This window comes from Castor canadensis, chromosome 1 (genome assembly GCF_047511655.1).
Source record: "Castor canadensis chromosome 1, mCasCan1.hap1v2, whole genome shotgun sequence".
In the NCBI taxonomy this organism is placed as follows: domain Eukaryota; kingdom Metazoa; phylum Chordata; class Mammalia; order Rodentia; family Castoridae; genus Castor; species Castor canadensis.
Window position 1 is genome coordinate 55,037,477 of NC_133386.1, and position 18,487 is coordinate 55,055,963.

At 33.9% G+C, this 18,487-nt stretch overlaps 1 protein-coding gene across 3 annotated transcripts in view; it reads left to right on the forward strand.

Moving 5' to 3' along the window:
* Pdss2 (decaprenyl diphosphate synthase subunit 2) overlaps nt 1-18,487 on the forward strand; it is a 257,588-nt gene that overhangs the window by 56,099 nt on the left and 183,002 nt on the right. The gene's annotated exons all lie outside the window — the stretch shown is intronic.

Sequence of the window (18,487 nt, forward strand, 5' to 3'; positions counted from 1 at the left end):
AGATTTTCCAATGGTAACTAAATAACACAAAGTCAGTTATTATTCTCCAAATTTTTTTTTTTTAATTCTCCAAATTTTTGAGGGTAGCAGGTCTGGGGATTGAACCTAGGTCTTGCTCATGCTAAGCACCCATTCTACCAATTACTCTTATTCTCTAGATTTTTTTAACACTTAAAAGTTATTAAGAAAGTAGACTTCTATCATACATCAGGTAAGTATAATGTCCTAGTTTTTCCAGGGTATTCTTGGTTTTTATCTAAATTCTTGGCAAATGGTAATGCACTTTTGATTTTGGAATAATTTTAGGTTTAAAGAAAAGTATCTTAGCAGAGATTCCTATATACCCTCACCCAGTTTCCCCTATTGTTAGCAACTGACATAACCATGTTACATTTGTTAAAGCTAAGAAATCAACAGTGGTTCGTTACAATTAACTAAACTCCTGACTTCATTCAGAGTGTTCTAGTTTTTTCACTGATGTCTTTTTTTTCTGCTGTAGGATCAACCCAAAATACTACATTGCATTGAGATGTCTTGTCTCCTTTTTTCCCTCTGTTTGGAGTAGTTTATCAGTCCTTCTTTGTTTTTCATAACAGTTTTGAGAAGTACTTTGAAGAGTATCTGTCACCTATTTTGTGAATTGTCCCTTAGTTTGGGATTACCAGATGTTTTTCTCAAATAGGCTACAGTTATGGCTTTTGGGGGAACATACTATAGAGAATAATTACCTTTCTCATAATATAAGGAGGTACATTCTATCATTATGATTTGTCACTTAATGTTAATCTTGATCATCTGCGTAAAGTAGTATTTGGTAGGTTTCTGCACTGTAAAGTTACCTCCACACCTCATACCTTGTTCTTTGGAACGTCACTAAATTGAACCTACACTCAAGGTGAGAGGTTAGATTAAGGAAGCTTAGTAAGTAATATATATTATATATAATAAGTTTATACATAAATTATTAAAATTTTTCTGTAAGGAAGATCTTATTTTTTCTCTTCCATTTATTTCTTCAGTTAATATTTCCATCAGTATAGACTCTTGGTTACTTATTCTTTGAGTTACACTCTATAGCTATGTTATTTTGTTGCTCAAATGTTTCCATCTAGGGCCGTTGGAAACTCAGATTGGCTCTTTTTTTCCTGTTCCCTCAGAACTAGGATTTGAGCTCAGGGCTTCATGCTTGTTAGGCAGGAGTTCTACTGCTTGAGCCATGCCTCCAGCCCTCTCCCAGTACTTTTTTTGTTGGTTATTTTTGAGATAGGGTCTCACTTTATGCCATAGCCTGCCTGAATGGTGACCCTCCTATTTGTGCCTCCTAGCATAGCTGGAATGAGACAGGTACAGGCCACTGCATTGGGCTCAGATCAACTCTTATGGTCCATCTATTTACTTACTTGTTCTACTCTTACATACATGAAAAGCAGTTTCAGGGACCTTAAATCATACCCCTAAGGGAAACAACTTTACAAACTATGAAACAGTGTTATATACAAGTCCTTTTGCCTCTAGCCTACTGTTTCCATCCTTTTATTCCCTTGCATCCCTCAGTGTGATTGTGTCATACATTTGTAATACCATTAGGTTCTTTTGTCACAGTCTGTATTTCATCTTGGAATCCCTAGCCTCCTAGCTGATTTTTAAAATTTTGCTTAAAGTCCACTTTTTGTGATGTAGAATTCTTTGGGTTTTTATCCAATATATAGTATCATGTATCTGTTATTCCAGTACCATACAGAATAGTTCCATTATTCTAAAAATTCCCCAATATGTCTCTTTTATAGTGGACCATGCTCCATTCCCCCAGCCCTTGCAACCTCTAATCTGTTTTGTTTTGTTTTGTTTTTCCCTGTGTTGGGGATCAAACCCAGGGCTAGGAAGTCCTTTATCACTCTGCCCATTCCTTTTCTGTCCTTCAAATAATTTCATGAATAAAATCATGCAATATGTAACCTTTCATATCTGACGTTTTTCACTTAGCGAAATGCATTTAAGATTCATCCATCTGGTGTGAAACAGTACATTGTTCCTGTTGTTGCTGAATGGTATTACATTGTACATATACACCAGTTTGTTTTCCCACTCCCCTGTTGAAAGATATCTTGGTTGCTTCTGCCTGTTGGTGATTTAAAATAAAGCTGCAATGAAAAGTCCCATACAGGATTTTACATGAATGTAAGTTATTTCTTTGAGTAAATACTTAGATACATGGTTAATAGGTTATGTAGTAAATCTGTCTCTAACTTTGTAAGAAACCCCCAAACTGTCTTCCAATTTCCGTCAGCAATGAATGAGTTCCTGTTGCTCTGCATCCTCCCCTGATATACTTCTTAATAGTGCCCTGTTTCACTTTTAGTAGTGTCCTGGTTTGAATGATAAACTATGCTGTACTAAGTAAACATACTGACATATACTTTCTTCTTTTGTGTGATATAACTAGAATAGTAAGGAATCAATGGTTGTTTTTGAAAAGTCAGATTTTCCACATTGGGAGCCTGGTTTTAGGTAATCTAATTTCAGTAATAATGGGTTAAAGGAATAAATAGTAAAGGAAATCAGACTCATATAATTCAGTTGATTAAATAGGATTGAGCATTATGTGATGAGTGGTAGTCTCTTTGAGGGTTTACTTATTTTGATGCAATTCTACTTAGTCTATTAAATTTATCTACTGTTCAGTGATATCACAACTAAGTTTATACTTTTTAAATTTTTAAAAAAATTTTGGCAGTACTAGGATTTGAATTTAGGGCCTCCCACTTGCTAGTCAGTGTTCTACCACTTGAGCCACTCAGCCAGCCCTTGTACTTTTTTTGTTTTTTTTTTTTTTTACATTTAATCCAGCACTCAGACTATAATTTGGGCCTTTCTTAATACCCTGAGATGCAGAAAATGAAATAATTGCAACTTGTAATGTAGTTTTCTATCAGGCTCACAGCTGAAGCCTTTAGAGATGGTCAGTAGGACTAGAAAGCCACCTTTGGCTGTGGGCCCTCGTGCAGACGAACTGTGCCTACCTGTTTCCCTTCAGACCCTTATGCCAGTGTTATTTTAATGTTCATATTTATTCTTTGGATTCCAGGGTTAAGATATTTCACTTTTACCTTTGATACACTGCAAGTTAGCAGGAGTGATTCCCCTTTTTCCTATCTTGAAGTTAAACACAGTGAATAATGCTTTTCTTTCTTTAAAAATTTTAATTCTATCTCTATGATTGCTATTATTCATACCAGAACAAAAATGATAGTTAAAACATGTGCTAATGGGATTTTTGAGGAGTTTATTAATGTCACCTACTAAAGTTCTCTAGAGAAAGCTCATTTAAGTGAAAGCTGCTGATATTTCTGGGAATCTAGACTGTAGCTTTCGTTAGTCATGCAAGTGAGATTCTGCTGGCAAGTCAGAGGCCACAGTACATGTGCAGGCTTGTCAACTCATTCCTAAGAACAGCCAGCCAGCCTTTCGGTCTTTCATTGGTGGTGGAGAAAAGCTGTGGAACACAAAGTTTCTAGCTGTCCAGGTCTAAGTAGGTCAGGTTAGACCCCTTTTGGGAATATGCAGTGCACAATGGTCATAATATCAAAGTAGAGTGCAATTGTTGGTAGAAAACTGACAAACCTGTCAGTCTTATTTGAGAACAAGGCAGCTCATGGATTAAATTTTTCTGTTGCGCCATATGTGATTTTCCTTTCCGCAGATGCAATTCAGATGTAACATTCCTATGTATCTTGCTGTTCTCAGAGAAAGATAGAAGAACACCAGCTTTGAACTTTCCTGACTTTAGTTTAATTTTGCATTGTTTTAGGTACTTTTATACCAAAAGTGACTCCTAAATTATCTTTATATTGTCTTCTCAGAAAATCACTTTATGACAAAAGACAAAATTGGTTAAGCTTTTGAAAAATATTTCTTTCTGGCCAAATGTGATTAAGTAAGCTTCAATATTAAAATATCATAATTAGCACTATGCTATACCCTATTATGAAATCACCGGGCATTTGAGGCAAATCATTTAGCTTCTCTTTAGCCATAGCTTATTCTTTTGTAAAATGATACTAGATTTGTGGGTTCTTTGATACCTTCCAACTCTACTTTAGGTTTTATCTCAAAATGAATAATTTACCAAGTAATGTTAGTGAGTTAAATGTAAGCCTAGTTCTCCTGTGACCCTTAGTAAAATATAGAACAGTGTTCCGAAATATGTTCAAATGACATTTAAATATAGAATCAACTTGTCAATTTTTGTTTAGATTTTTTATTGAAATCTGCATCCCTAATATAAAATCATTTACATTATAACCTTTCTTATCTATCTAATAAACATGAACCCACTTTTAAATCAAGAAGCCTGACTTTTTAAGTGTGCTGTTCCTCATCATGGAAATATTTGTTGTAAATTATTCTGATTCTTGTGTATGGGAACCCAGAAGAAAAGTGCATCACTGTTGTAGTGGCAGATTCTTTCCCCTGTGAATACACGTAACTATTTATTAAGTGACACAGCTTAGTTTTGAAAAATGCATCTGAGTTGATTTTTGAAGAGAAAAATTTGTAGCTGCCTTTCTTAAACATGATTATTTAGAGGATAGACTAGGGAATGAAGAGAATGAAAAAAGAAAAACTAACGTTACTTTCATTTAATGTAGTTATTGAAATTCTGAGACAGAACTCTTATTTTCTTGACAGTTAGTTTGTAAGACCTTACAATTAGTTTGTATGATCTCTTGTAAACTTGTTATGCTTTTTCAAGGAATTACTCTGTTTCTCTAAGCAATCATGTTTCATATTTTGGGCCATGTATTTTTTGATGATATACTATAGTGCTTTCTAAAAGGTAGAATCAGCAGCCCTTGGAAACTTTCAGATTTGCTAAAAGACCCAGACCACATAAAAGTTGGTGCTATGAACCTGTACCTAAAGGAGTATTATGCCTCTGCACCCTCATGTGCTTGCCTGTTTCTTTGCATGGACTCAAAGAATATCACTGAAAGACCCAAGAGGGTAAATGGACTTTGTTCTTCCTGTATCTCATCAAACCAGTATTTACAGAGGTCTTTCCCTTCTTTTTACATCCCAGCAGGAATCAAACATTCCATACTTGAAGGTCTTTATGTACCTCCACTTAGCTCCTTGCCTTTGTAAGAATTCCAAAATGTTAGCATTCCTCATTAAGCATTCATTCAGCTTTTTATTTCTTGTGATTTAGTGAATTGCCTGTTTTATTCCTTTCCTTTTTTTCTTTTTTTTTTTTTGAGAAATGTTTGCCATTTAGACTTGAGCTATCAATTCTCTTGACTTTATTGTCCTATATGGAAAAGTTGATCTACTTGTAATTATTTCAACCAAAACTTCTTTACTGATTGCATGTGCAAATGCAGCCTAACATAGAAATGATAGGTGATTATAACTATGACCCTAAGACAGTGCAAGAAATCTAAATGTTTTCTCATTTATCTGAGAAACACACAATTCAACTTACTGTGTATTTGGTTCTAATTCATTTAATAAGTGCTAATCTGTATGTATAGTAACTTGATATTAACCAGAATACCCCATTCCCTGATCCAAGAGGACAGCAGGATGTTTGTTGTGTTTGCTTTTATCCTGTTATAAAGATTTTCTGCATGAAGAATGTTTTTAATTTTAAAATGCAGGAAGTATAGTATCTCTTAAATTAAGGTCATGCTCTGTCCTAAAGAAACTGGCCAAAGACTACATAAAGAGATGAAATTCAGAGGTTAATATTCATCTGAAAGGCTCATTATGAGAGTACTTTTTTCCAAACATTCAAGTTCCTCATCTCTTTTTGAAGATTGAGAAAACATTTACTAAGTGCTTACCATGCACAAAATACTTTGATAGGAGATTAATAATGATAAATTCAAGAATGAAAGGAAATAGAACTTTGATGTTGATAATTTTGTGACCTTTGAAGACTTATATTGTAATAATTCCTTAAATTAACTCTCAGTCCTATATTTATAAATTTGAAGGATGTTTGCATGTCTTTATTTATGGAAATTGTGTAAGAATATTGCCTCAGTTATTTACAGATTGTGCAACCGTCATACCATCTAATTTCACAGCACATTATTACCACCAAAAAAACCTCCTGTATTCCATTAGTGACCACCCCAATTACCCTCCAGCCCTGAGCAACCGCTAATTTAGTTTCTGTCTTTATGGATTTGCCTATTCTGGACATTTCACATAAATGAGATTATAGAATATTTACCTTTTGGTCTGGCTTCTTCACATAATTTTTTTCAAGATTCTTTGTTGTAGCGTATTTCAGTACTTCATTTCTTTCTATGGTTGAATAATATTATGTTGTGTGGGTGTGCCACACTTTGTTTATCTACTGACCAGTTGATGAATATTTGTGTTGTTTTTACTTTTTCACTATTGTATATAATGCTTCTATGTACATTCATTTACAAGCTTTTGTGTGAATGCATATATATAGGAGTAGAATTTCTGGGTCATGTAGTAACCTTATTTTACTTTTGTAATCTATTTTCTAGTTTTTTCATATCCTTATGAACACAAGCTATTTGCTGACTTTTTGTTTTAGCCATCCTAATAGATGTTGAGCAGTATCTCATTATGGCATTGATTCATGTTTATCTAATGGCTTGTGGTACTGAACAGCTCTTCATGTCCTTGTGGGCCATGTGTATGTCTTTGGAGAAATGTATGTGCATATGTGTTGCCCATTTTTTATTGAGTTTTTTTGTCTTTGTTGAGTTGAAAGGGTCCTTTATATAATCCTAATGCAAGCCCCTTCTCAGATACATGATTTGCATATGCTTTCTTCTATTCTGTGTCGTTCAAAGCATAAAAATTTTTAGCCAGGCATGGTGGTCCTGGGCATTGAATTCAAGGCCTCACGTATGCTGGGCAAATTACTGAACTACATCCCCAGCCTACAACTGAGTATTTTTCATGGCATTTCAATAAAAACTTAAAAGTTCTTATTGAAAACTGTTATCTATCTTAATTTGTGATGAGAACACAAACATGGAAGATTGGCTCAGTTTGCTCCTGTCCAGATTCATAATTATGAACATTAGAGGCAAGAAAAATACCTTATCATTCATGTTGTCCAGACTCAGTCTCTAGCAACTGGTCAATTAAAATTTAAGTGTTCCTATCAGTTCTGGCAGCTTATGCTCCTGCAAAGCTGTGATTCTTTGAATTCACCTGTCTCTCTAGTTTTCACAGTGGTAGACCTATGATCCCAATTATCTGATAAATCCACGAAGTCCCTGATATTCAGGTTTTTTTCTTGTTGCCGAGTGACAGCTTCCAAGCTCTTTACATGTCAGAGTAGAAACTGAAGTCAAAAAGGTGTAGATTTATTTTTCTACTGTTACTTCTTTCTCCAAAAGTAGTTAATCTAAATTAAAGAATGAACTATACTGGAAGAAGTAAAAGACAACACTAACAACATTTTAGTGTGAGAAAAGCAGTAAGTTTTTGACTTTTAGGTGTCACCCCCTCATTTCTGTTATCAGTGTACCTTAACCCCTAAAATGTAAGCTTCCTGATAGTAAGAGCATGTTTACCTTGCTATAATGCATTCCTCATTGCATAAAACAGTGTTTGTCACATAGCAGCAATTTGATAAATACTTGTTAAAAGAATAAGCCAGATTATGAGGTACTTTTCTTGCCTCTAACCTTCAGAAATTTGCAAAATAAGAAATGACAAGGAGGAAATGACCCGAGATGAAAGAAATATTTCTTTAAAATAATGACTACTTTACAGATATCTATGCAAATAAATTTGAAAGTATAAGTGAAGTTGATAATTTCTAAGGAAAATATACTTTACTTCATGGAGATGGAAAACAATGAGTCTGTAGATTATTTTGAGGTGAGGGAAAAATTGATATTTTTAAATGATTGAATTGTCTAATTCAAAACCATAATATTTCCACATTTACTTAGGTCTTCATTGGTTTCTCCCATCGGTATTTTTCTAAGAATTTCGTGATGTTGTGTACTATTTTTAGTGGCGTTGCATTTAAAATTTCAGTTTCCAATTGTCTATTGCTAGTACATAGAAATACAGTTGACTGGTATCAGTTGTATTATGTATCATGTAACTTGTGTGTTGTTTAGTTCATTTTCTTGGCACGTTGCACCTGCTGAAACATCCAGTATAATGTTGAATAGGAATGGTGAGGGGGGATATTCATACCTTATTCCAAATCCTAGGAGGGAAATTCATTTTCCACTCCTAGTTTGTTAGGTTGGGGAAGTTCCCTTCTTCTACTATCTACTGTTTTATATCATGAATGCTAAAAATTGCTAACTTTTATCATAAATGGATATAAAATTTTGTCAAATTTCTTAATATTGAGATGATTATTTGATTTTTCTTCGTACAGATGCGCCAGCTTTACAATCACAGTATAATATTACTTGGTCATGGTGTGTTAATTCTTTCTACATAATGGTGGATATGATTTGTTGATTCTAGTATCTAATCTAATGAGAGATGTTGTTTTATAGTTTTCATGATGTCTTTGCCTAGCTTTAGTATCAAAGTTGTCTTTGTCTGATTTTAGTATGGGGTAATGCTGGCTTCATAAAATGATTCAGGAAGTGTTTCCTCCTATGTTTTGAAAGTGCTAGTATGAGTTCTTCCTTAAATGCTTAGTAGAACTCATCAGTGAAGACATCTTAGGACTTAGGCCTGGACTATTCCAGTTTTTTTTTTTTTTTTTTTTTTTTGCATGAGCTTTCATAGTTGATGTTTTTTAAGGAATTTGTCTTCTCCATTTAAGTTACTGAATTTATGGGCATAAAGTTCTTTGCAATATTCCATTATTTTTTGAAGTATTTGGGGTGTGTAGTCCCTCCTCTCATTGCTGATAGTTTTAATTTGTGTCTTCGCTCTTCATTTGTTATTCATTCTAGCTAGTTTATCAATTTTATTTATCTTTCCAAAGAATGTGTTTCTGTTTTATTTTCTTTATTGTTTTTCTGTTTTCTACTTTACCATTTTAAAATTTTACCTATTTTTCCTTCTGCTTGTTTGGCATTAATTTTGCCCTTTTTGTGGTTTTCTGAGATGAAAAAAATAGATCAATTATTCTGAAACCTTTCTTTTCTGATATAAACATTTAGTAAATTTCTCCTGCATTTCTGAACTTTTAATGTTACATAGTTATTTTCATTCAATTAAAAATATTTTCTAATTTCTCTGTGACAGTTTTTGTCCCATGGGTTATATAGACATTTTTTAAAATTTCAAATATTTAGAAATTTTCCAGATTTCTTTCTATTATTGATTTCTACTTTAATTCTATTGTAGTCAAAGAATTTCAGTTCTTTTAATTTTACAGGTTGATCATGTGGCCCAGAATGCGGTTGGTCTGCCTTGCTGAATGCTCCATAGGCTCTTGAAAAGAATGTATGTTCTGTTTTTGTCAGGTGGAGTTTCTATAAATGTTCTATAGGTTGAGCTGATTAATAGTATTAATCAGGTCTTCTATATCCTGATTGATTTTCTATCTAGTTCTTCTCTCAGTTGCTGAGACGAGTTTGAAATTTTTAGATTTGATATTTCCTCTTTCAGTTCTATTAGTGTTTGCTCCATATATTTTGGAACAAATTAAGATTTGAAGTACATTTATGGTTGTTACATATTCTTGATGAGTTGTGCCTTTAATTATTTAAAGGATGCTTTTAAAGCACCTTTCTTTACTCAAGTGGTAAAGTGCCTGCCTAGCAAGTCTGAAGTCCTGAGTTCAAACCCCAGAAACATCCCTGCCCCCCCAAAAAAGATAATCATAAAACACTTTTTTCCACTGGTAATAAACCATGTTCTGAAGTATATTTTGTCTGCTGTCCACATAGCCACTCTAGTATCGTAGCCTTTTGATTAGTCTCTGGATGACATATTTTTCTTTTGATTAGTCTCTGGATAACTTATTTTTCCCACCCTTTAATTTTAACCTGTCTATGTATTTAAAGTAAGTTTCCTCCTTCCTTTCTCTCTTCTCCCTCCCACTTTCCCTCCCTCTCTCCCTTTCTCCCGTTCCCTCCTGTCCCTCTCTCTTTCTTCTTGCCTCTGACTCTCTCTTCTTTTTCTTTTTTTGATTGCTTCTCACTATGTAGCACAGATAGACCTCAAACTCGCAATCCTCAAACTCTTAATCCTCTTGCCTCAGTCTCCTGAGTGGTGGGTAAAGTAACTTTCTAACAGTCAATATATAGTTGAGTCTTACTTTTGTGAACCCAAATCTGGATGTTTTCTATGTTTTAGTTGATATCCTTAGATCATTTATATTTAATGTAATTGTTGATATAGTTGGGTCCAAATCTACTCATCATAGTCTCTCTCTATAATTTTATGCTGCTTTGCAGTTTAAGAGCCTTACAGTTATATAGTCATAGCCCCTCAATCCATCCTTTGTTATATGAGTGTTACACATTTTACTTTTTATGTATGCTATAAAGATAATGTTGCTTTTTTGTTTGTTATTGCTTTGGACTCATTTATCTTTTAAGACAATTCTAAATAAGAAAAAAATAAATCTTACATTCATCTTCATGTGTACTATTTTCTGCAGTTTGAAATTGGAGTTATCCACAGAAATGTACTTTTAGCTTCATCGATATGTAGATATAGACCTAAATAAATGTAACTATGCTTATGTGGATATGTGCATACACTTGTTTCCTACTACCTTTTTTTGCAAAGTGAGTTGAGAAACAATGACACATTGAGCAAACTTCATATTGATTTCTAAATACTTTCTCCACTAACAGGAATCAGAACTCCTTGGGAAATGACCAGATGACCCTAGAGCATCTTTTGTGACCAAAAGTAAGAAGAGCTCAAAAAATGATGAGGACATGGGAGTCAGGTTGAATGAAATGTCAATGGTCAAACTTTTAAAAAATAAAATCAAAAGAGTGGAAATAATGAATTCTAACTCATTGAGCTAAAGAATCATACATTCATACTGATGTAAGTAAATAGGTAGACAAATAGATGAGGTATTTTTTTGTTTAACTGTACTGCCAACTATAAATGCAGAGGGAATAATAGAAACAGAATATCACCATTTGGCATCCATGATTGTAATAATTATTTTAAGCAAGAATCATGAATAGCTGTGTAAGACTATTTTGTACAAATTTGATCAGTAATAGAATTTTTTATGGATTCAAAGTATTTACTCAAAATACTGTTTTCAATTACAAAAAGAAAAATAATAAGTGGATTACAACTAGCAGATAAGGTCACAACAAAGGTTCAAACCCAGCATCACCATTGAGATAGGCTGACAGCTGATTACTTCATACTTCAAAATATTTGGCTTTTTGTTACATACAACAATTAAAAACATCCCCTACACCCTAAGAATTGCCTTGTGATCAGAAGGAGATGGGTGAATTTATGACATTCAGCTGGAAAACATGAGACCTTGCCACATGCACATGGAAAGAATAAGATAACATTTGTAGTCATAAGTTAGCAATTTCTAAAAGACAATTTAGTAAGGGTACTAATATCACATCATTTGTCCAGTGACCCTTTCCATTATGTGTTGTCATATGTCATTGTTTTATTATAGAAGAAAATGTCTCTAATAGTATCTGCTTGAGATGCTAGGTAAAAAAATAATTTTAGAATAACTGTTCCAGTTATCTGTTGTTAATATAGCAAACCATTCCCAAACTTTATGATTTAAAACAATTATTCATTTTGCTTTCAAGCTGTAATTTTGGCAGGGTTCAGCAGAGAGTGTATTTTTTTTGCCCCATGTTTTATTCAGGAGGCTCACCTGGAGACAGGATGATTCTCTTTAAGATGGTTCACTCATTTGGCTGGGAAGTTGTTGCTGGCTATCAAACTGGAAATGTAACCAGGGCCTTGGTTCCTTTTTAAGGGGCCTCTCTGCATTCATTAATCTTCTTCATAGCACTTATAACTGAGTGTAAGGAATGAGTATCCCAATGGAACCAGAAGGACGTGGGTGGCATTTTTATAACCTAGCTTTTGGAATCATACAGTATCACTCTTACAATATTCTTTTGGGCCTATCTAGTTTCAAGAGAAAGTAGATCCTACCAGATGATGATAGGAATGTCAAGGCCATGAATGTCTGGACCAGGAGCATTTGAGATTGGTAATGTCCTGGAACTGGAAGTAAAGGTTCTTTTTTAATCATACCATAATTTGTTCTGGGATTCCAGTGTTAACAAAGGCAAAACTGGTTTAGAGTAACATTTCCAGAATCCAAGTCATAAGATTACCACAAAGAAAATAGTACCTAATGGTGAACTCATAAAAAGAAATTACAAATATATGAGAATATTACCCACTCTAAATAAAAGTAAACAGGTAATTTATCATTTCAGGAACCTGAGATACGAAAACATGTAAGTTTAACTTAGGAAAAAGTTTTGCATTATCTATTGTAATATTTTTACACTATTATGATCAGTATTACCTATAAACAGGAAGCAATGTGTTAAGATTACATTTCAGTAATTGTCAAACTGAAAAAGGACTGCATAGCTGCATACAAAACTACAAAAGGTAAAAATTAGATCATTTCAGTTCACCAGTCTGGATGAAGGAAGCATGTTTTTATACCTAATCTTGACAGCAGTACTTAAGAGTATTAGCTGCCTTTAGTTGATATAATTGGTGGTAATTCTTTTTAGAAAAGAAAATTTTACCTATTTACCTAGAAGAAAAGAGATGTTTTCTTCCTTTCCTAAGTAGCAATCTTGGCCTGGAAATCGAGCTGAGATCCATGCTTATCCATCATTCTGAGTGAGAAAAGGCAGTGGGTTTGATCCCCAGAGACTTAGCTTCTGTGTATGGTCTCTGGCAGAGAGATGATGAGGGATAATTCCAATCAGGTTCTTATAGAGAGATACTAGCTAGCATGTTTCTTCTACTTTCTCCTTTCAGCTTACATAAAAATTATTAATGGCAACCTTTGAATAAAAAATAGATAGACCTAGCTTAAGAATCCCTGATGGAGTCTGGGGATGGAGCTGTGGGAATAAGGTAAGGCTGTAGCTATCTTTAGATTCTGAGCGGCCCTGAAGTGTCATCTTAACACATTGCTTCCTGTTTATGGCAATACTGATCATAGTAGTTATAAAATTATTACAGCAGGTAATGTAAAGTTTTTCCTAAGTTAAATTCATTTTCTTAGGTTAGTTCTAGTTCTTTCAACTTTTGAAGGCCTGTTATTTTCACTGTTTCATAAACTAAGAAATTACTCAACATTATGCAACACATTTATAATGCAGATTACTAGACCTGTAAAAAAAAGTTAAGTGTGTAGGTTTATTTTTGAAACTCTTTTGTAATTTATCTGTCTGTTGGGAAATGTGAAAAATTGAGATCTGGACTTTGAAAATGGTAATTTGCTAATTCAAGTGTTTTTTTTCACTTGCTGATATAAGAAGGATCAAGACTTGGCATAAATTATATGATGTTGATGAAATATACTATCTACCAAGGAGAGAATTTTTTTTTCTACTCCCAGGCCTCCACTACCAGGACTGATTGCAGTTGCCATAGTTTTCCATGGAAGCAGTTTACCTAGAAATTCTTAGAATCACTGTACTCAGAGTTTTTGATCACTTGTTCTTATTGAACATGGTTCTTTAAACCACCACTTGCGATAGTGAGAGAGAAGCCAAGAGCCAGGATGTAAAAAACAGACACTTAGTACTTGCTGAGACCTTTGTCTTGTGCCCTGCCTTTTCCAGGCCACAGTGTGTTGATTGCCCTTTCTGACAAGAAGTCCATGACATCAGGAAGTGATAAGTGGTTATTTATTAGTTTCTTCTTAATCAAATCTTTTAAAAACACAGAATCTCTAATGTGTTAAGTGGTGTAGTGAGTTACAAATAAATAAGAGCCTAGGCGCTTCATTCAAATTTAACCTTGGTCCAGCTATAAGGAAGCTGCTTGATGATTCCCTCTTTTCCTCCCCTTTTTCTTTTTCTCCTTCTTCTTCTTCCTCATCCTTCTCCTTCTCTTGTGTCCCCCACCCCTACATTGGAGGGGTTCATATTTGCCAGGAAGGCACTCTACCACTTGAGCTGCTCCACTTTTCATTTTTTGTGTTGGGTATTTTCAGGATAGGTTCTCACAAACTATTTGCCTGGACTAGCTTCAAACCACTATTCTCCTGATCTCTGCCTCCTTAGTGGCTAGAATTACCAGAGCGAGCCACTGGTGCCCAGATTATTTAATTTTTCTTGGTATCAGGTTTTTTGTCTGTTAGGAAAAAAAAATGCCTGTCAGTGTAGTTACAAAGATTGCATGAGATAGTGTATATTCCTAGCATATGCTTGCATTAGGGTAAGACTTCCCCTTCTTGTTAGAGCCTTTGACAAATTGTTTAGTTGATCTGTAAGTAATTCCTTAAGGAACTAGCATTTAAGGTATCCTAGACCCTAAGATACTTTAAGACCCAGCTGGGTTTTTCTTGATCTAGGAGTTGTCTGTCTTCCTTCTTACTGAATTTTGCTCATCATCTGTCATTGCCCATTGTACATTCTACAAGAGTTTTCAATTTAAAATAACATAATTTAACATGCCAGAGTGTTTTAACATTTACTTTGAGAAAAGAACTAGAATCATTGTGTAGTTAATTTTAAGAGAAACTTGAAATTAATTCATCGGTTGAAATAAATGAAAATGTGAAAACGTAACCTTGCAGATAGTTTCTGTGCTACTCTTAAACTGTTTAATCTGGCTACATTCAATTTAGTTTTGGGCTTTTCCTTTGGTCTTAGGCTTTTCCTTCTTCTTATTTGGAAGTTAAAAAGAAAATATAAAATATTCTGTGCCTTTTTCCTATATACCTGAATTTTAAGTACTCCAATCTAAAAAGAAGTTAGCCGTTTCCTGAGTTAAATAACTGTGATAACATAAAATAAGTCTTTCTTACTGATGTTTTACAGAAAATTTTCATATTTGGTATACTTTTCTGGTGGTTGATATTTTCTTTAGGCATTTGCTACATTTATATTTCAAATGATGAAAAGGAGGATTTCTATGATTGTGACCTGAAGAATGGAGGTACCCAGATTTTCGTGGCATCATGATCTTGCCTTCTGCCACTTGAGAGGTGATGGCAAAATAAATCATTCTACAGTTGTTATCTATAGGTTTAGAATTGATGTTTGCTAAATGGGGAAAGAACAAGACTGATACTTGAGCACTCTGCATTGTAATCAGACAGAGAGAAATTAAAATTTCATCATTTTTTAATATGCACTTCCTTATCTTTGAAATCCACTCCAGCTATGCTTAAATGGCTTACTTAAAATTCAGCATTGCAAATCACACCATGCTATCTTTGGAGATTCTTTAATTTTGCAGATGTTATCCCATGAAAAGTACCCAATGGAAACTGCAGATCAAGAAGCTTTGTTTAACTGATGAAATTCTTTGAGAGAATCAAAGTCTGATAGTGTACTCAGATCTTCATGTGGTCTTGTTTTCTCCAAATTACAATCACTTTTGAAGGTGATCCTGTGTAAATGATTTAATGAGGAGTTGTGGATGCTTTCACTGAAATCTGTCCTAATAACTGGTGGTGAATGTTCTCTGAATTACTCAAGTCCTTGCCAGCAGTGTGCATTAAAAATATTCTACCTCAGAATGATGCTACTGTAAAGTTTTAACAAACTGGCCAAACTCTTGAGCATAATTCAGAACTGTAACTACAGGTTGTGAGGTGATATCCTCAAAGGTCTCTCTTGCTCCATCACTCCATCTCTTTAGTGGTTCCACAGCTTGGAAACTCAAGCTGGCTTCTTCAGAATTGGGCAAAATGTTTGTTGTTATGGAAGGCTTTTGTGCTTCTTTCTGTACATTAAAATTTCTTGTTAGTAATACTAGGTTCTTTAAAATCACTTAATAGTTTAAAGTTATAATAAGTTTTATAGAAATATGTATATTGTCCCTTTCATAATGGTTTTTATTTCTTTTTGGCTAAGAATATCTACCTCCCCCAAAAGTTGTCAGATTTGTCATGGATCAAAACAAACAAATGCACTAAAAGCAAGTAAAATTTCCTATAACTCCATCACAATAATATGTTTATTTCTGGGCAGCCTTCCAATATTTTTTTCTTTCCAAATTTATTCATATTTCTGAATATTTTACACAGTTGTGGTCATAGTGTATATACAGTTATGTTCTACTTTTCATTTGACTTGCTATGTATTTTTCCATATTATTGGAGTCATCATATTTATTCTTTTTAATGACTGTCTAACATTCCATCTAGTTGAATCTGTTTCCTTTTTGTGGGCTTTTTGATTATTTCCAGATTTTCAATGGGAAATATCCTATAAATACTAGTCCTCTGTCATACTTATGCCTTACTGTTCAGTGTGAATAAATATAGCTATATATTTGTATTCTACAAACTCATCCATATGATGTGAAAATAAGAAATAAACATCTCAGATACATTTGGTATATTAATAAAGAACCAGGACTATAAAATTCCCTTCATGTACTTGAAGACTCATGCCAGGACAACAAGTAACATTGGATGCCTACAGGAGAATGTATAAAAACTAGGTTTGAAAGAGATTTGGTTTATTATCTTTTTCCCTCAATTTTGTGAACTATGTATATCTTTATTACCCCAATGTTGCAAGACACTTGGTGAAATGTTAATATGTAAGAGAAATTTCTGAATGGATTGGCAGTGGTTTTGTTTAGTGACATTCAGGAAATGGAGTGAAAAAAGAGACCTGAGCTCTTGGTCAAATCTGTTTAACTCTCTGGCACTCAGACTCAGTGAAGGTTGCTTAGGAGAACTTATTTCCAGAGTATTTTCTATAATCTTCCCCAAACTCTTTGAAAATATATTTTTATTGCAGTTTTGCTAATACGAGTATTGAAGCTTAGGGAAGTTAAATGGTTTGTGCTGAACCATCCAGGTAGTAAATGGTCAAGCTGATGTCCATTCCATCCCAGATCATTTGACTTAAAATTCAGAGCTCTATTTGCATTCTGCAAGTGTCTTTGGTATCTGAGGAATAAATGGAATAGGTATTTTCTAAGTTGTAGTTAATCTTTTTGATTTACATTCTATTAGTGTGTTATTTGAGATGCTATCTCATAAATAAAAAGAAAATTCAAGTAGTGGAACAAATTTGTTAAGAAAAAATGTATAAAGATCTTGATACAAGAAAATTACAAAGGATACAATTGAAAGTTTGTAAATCTTCAGACATTTATCAAAGACATATACTGTAATATGGATAAAACGTAATCTCAATTTAGTTTATAATCTAATGGAATTGACAGACTTACTGAGGTGATACAAATAGATTGACAAATGTTGAATTGAGGGAGGAAAAGTTGCCGGGGTAAAATGAGTTTACAACTATTTGACCTGTAGGTTTGGTCTTCAAACCAGAGTGTAAAGAATGCAGTCTGTTTCTGATTGATAGTTGCATCTAGGATGAAAAGGCAGGGAGATCTGAGGATCCTGTTGTACATCCTTTTGTGGAATGGTCTTGGACAGAGCCTCAGAGTTATTCAATGGCAGAGTTCAGTGAAGTCATTTTGTTTCAACTGAAATATGGTAAGCCCAAAATAACCAAACCCCGGGTATCTGTTGGAGTGTAGTTCAGGTGGTTGTAGGTATTAACATCTTCAGAAAACAGGAGTGGGGAGCATGGGAAGATAATTTAATTGAGAAAATTTTGTTCAGTTTGACTTTTTTTATTCCCATTGGAAAAACCCAGATATTATTCAGTTTTGGTGTTAGTAATTTGGTGCAGTCTGAAGATGAAGCAGCTTGAGATCTATTAGCTATGATAGTGTTATATCTGTGACTAAAGGTGAAAGAAGGCAACAATACTAAATTTGTTTATCTGAAAGTATATTTCAAAAGCAACCTAATGTCAGTATTTTCTAGGACAAAATGTAATTTAGTAATTAGTAATTTAGTGGCCGAGGTGACATTACAAACCAGTACTATTTACACTAGCGTAAGTTATGGGAGGAGAACGTAAAAATGAGATGATTATGGCCATGTTAATATTCCTTTTTCTACCACTTGAGCCTACCCTAGTCCATGTCTTAGCCCTTTTGTCAAAAATAATTGCACATAAGTGTAAAGATTTATTTCTATACTGTGAGCTCCACTCCATTTATCTAACTATCCCCCAGCTAGTACTGAACTGCTTTAATTAAAGTTCAGGTGGCATAAGTCCTCCAGTTTTTTTGTTTTCAGGGTCATATTGACTATTCTAGGCACTTTAAATTTTCATTTAAATTTTAGAATCATCAATTTCTTAAAGTCTGTTTAGTTCTGATCTTAATAGAGCCATTCCAGTGCTATTGTGAATGTTTGCATGGTATGTAATTTTCCAACCTTTTACTTTTAACTTAGTGATGCCTTTTTGTCTGAAGTGTGTCTTTTAGAGACAGATTTGTGTAGTGGATCCAGTCTGCC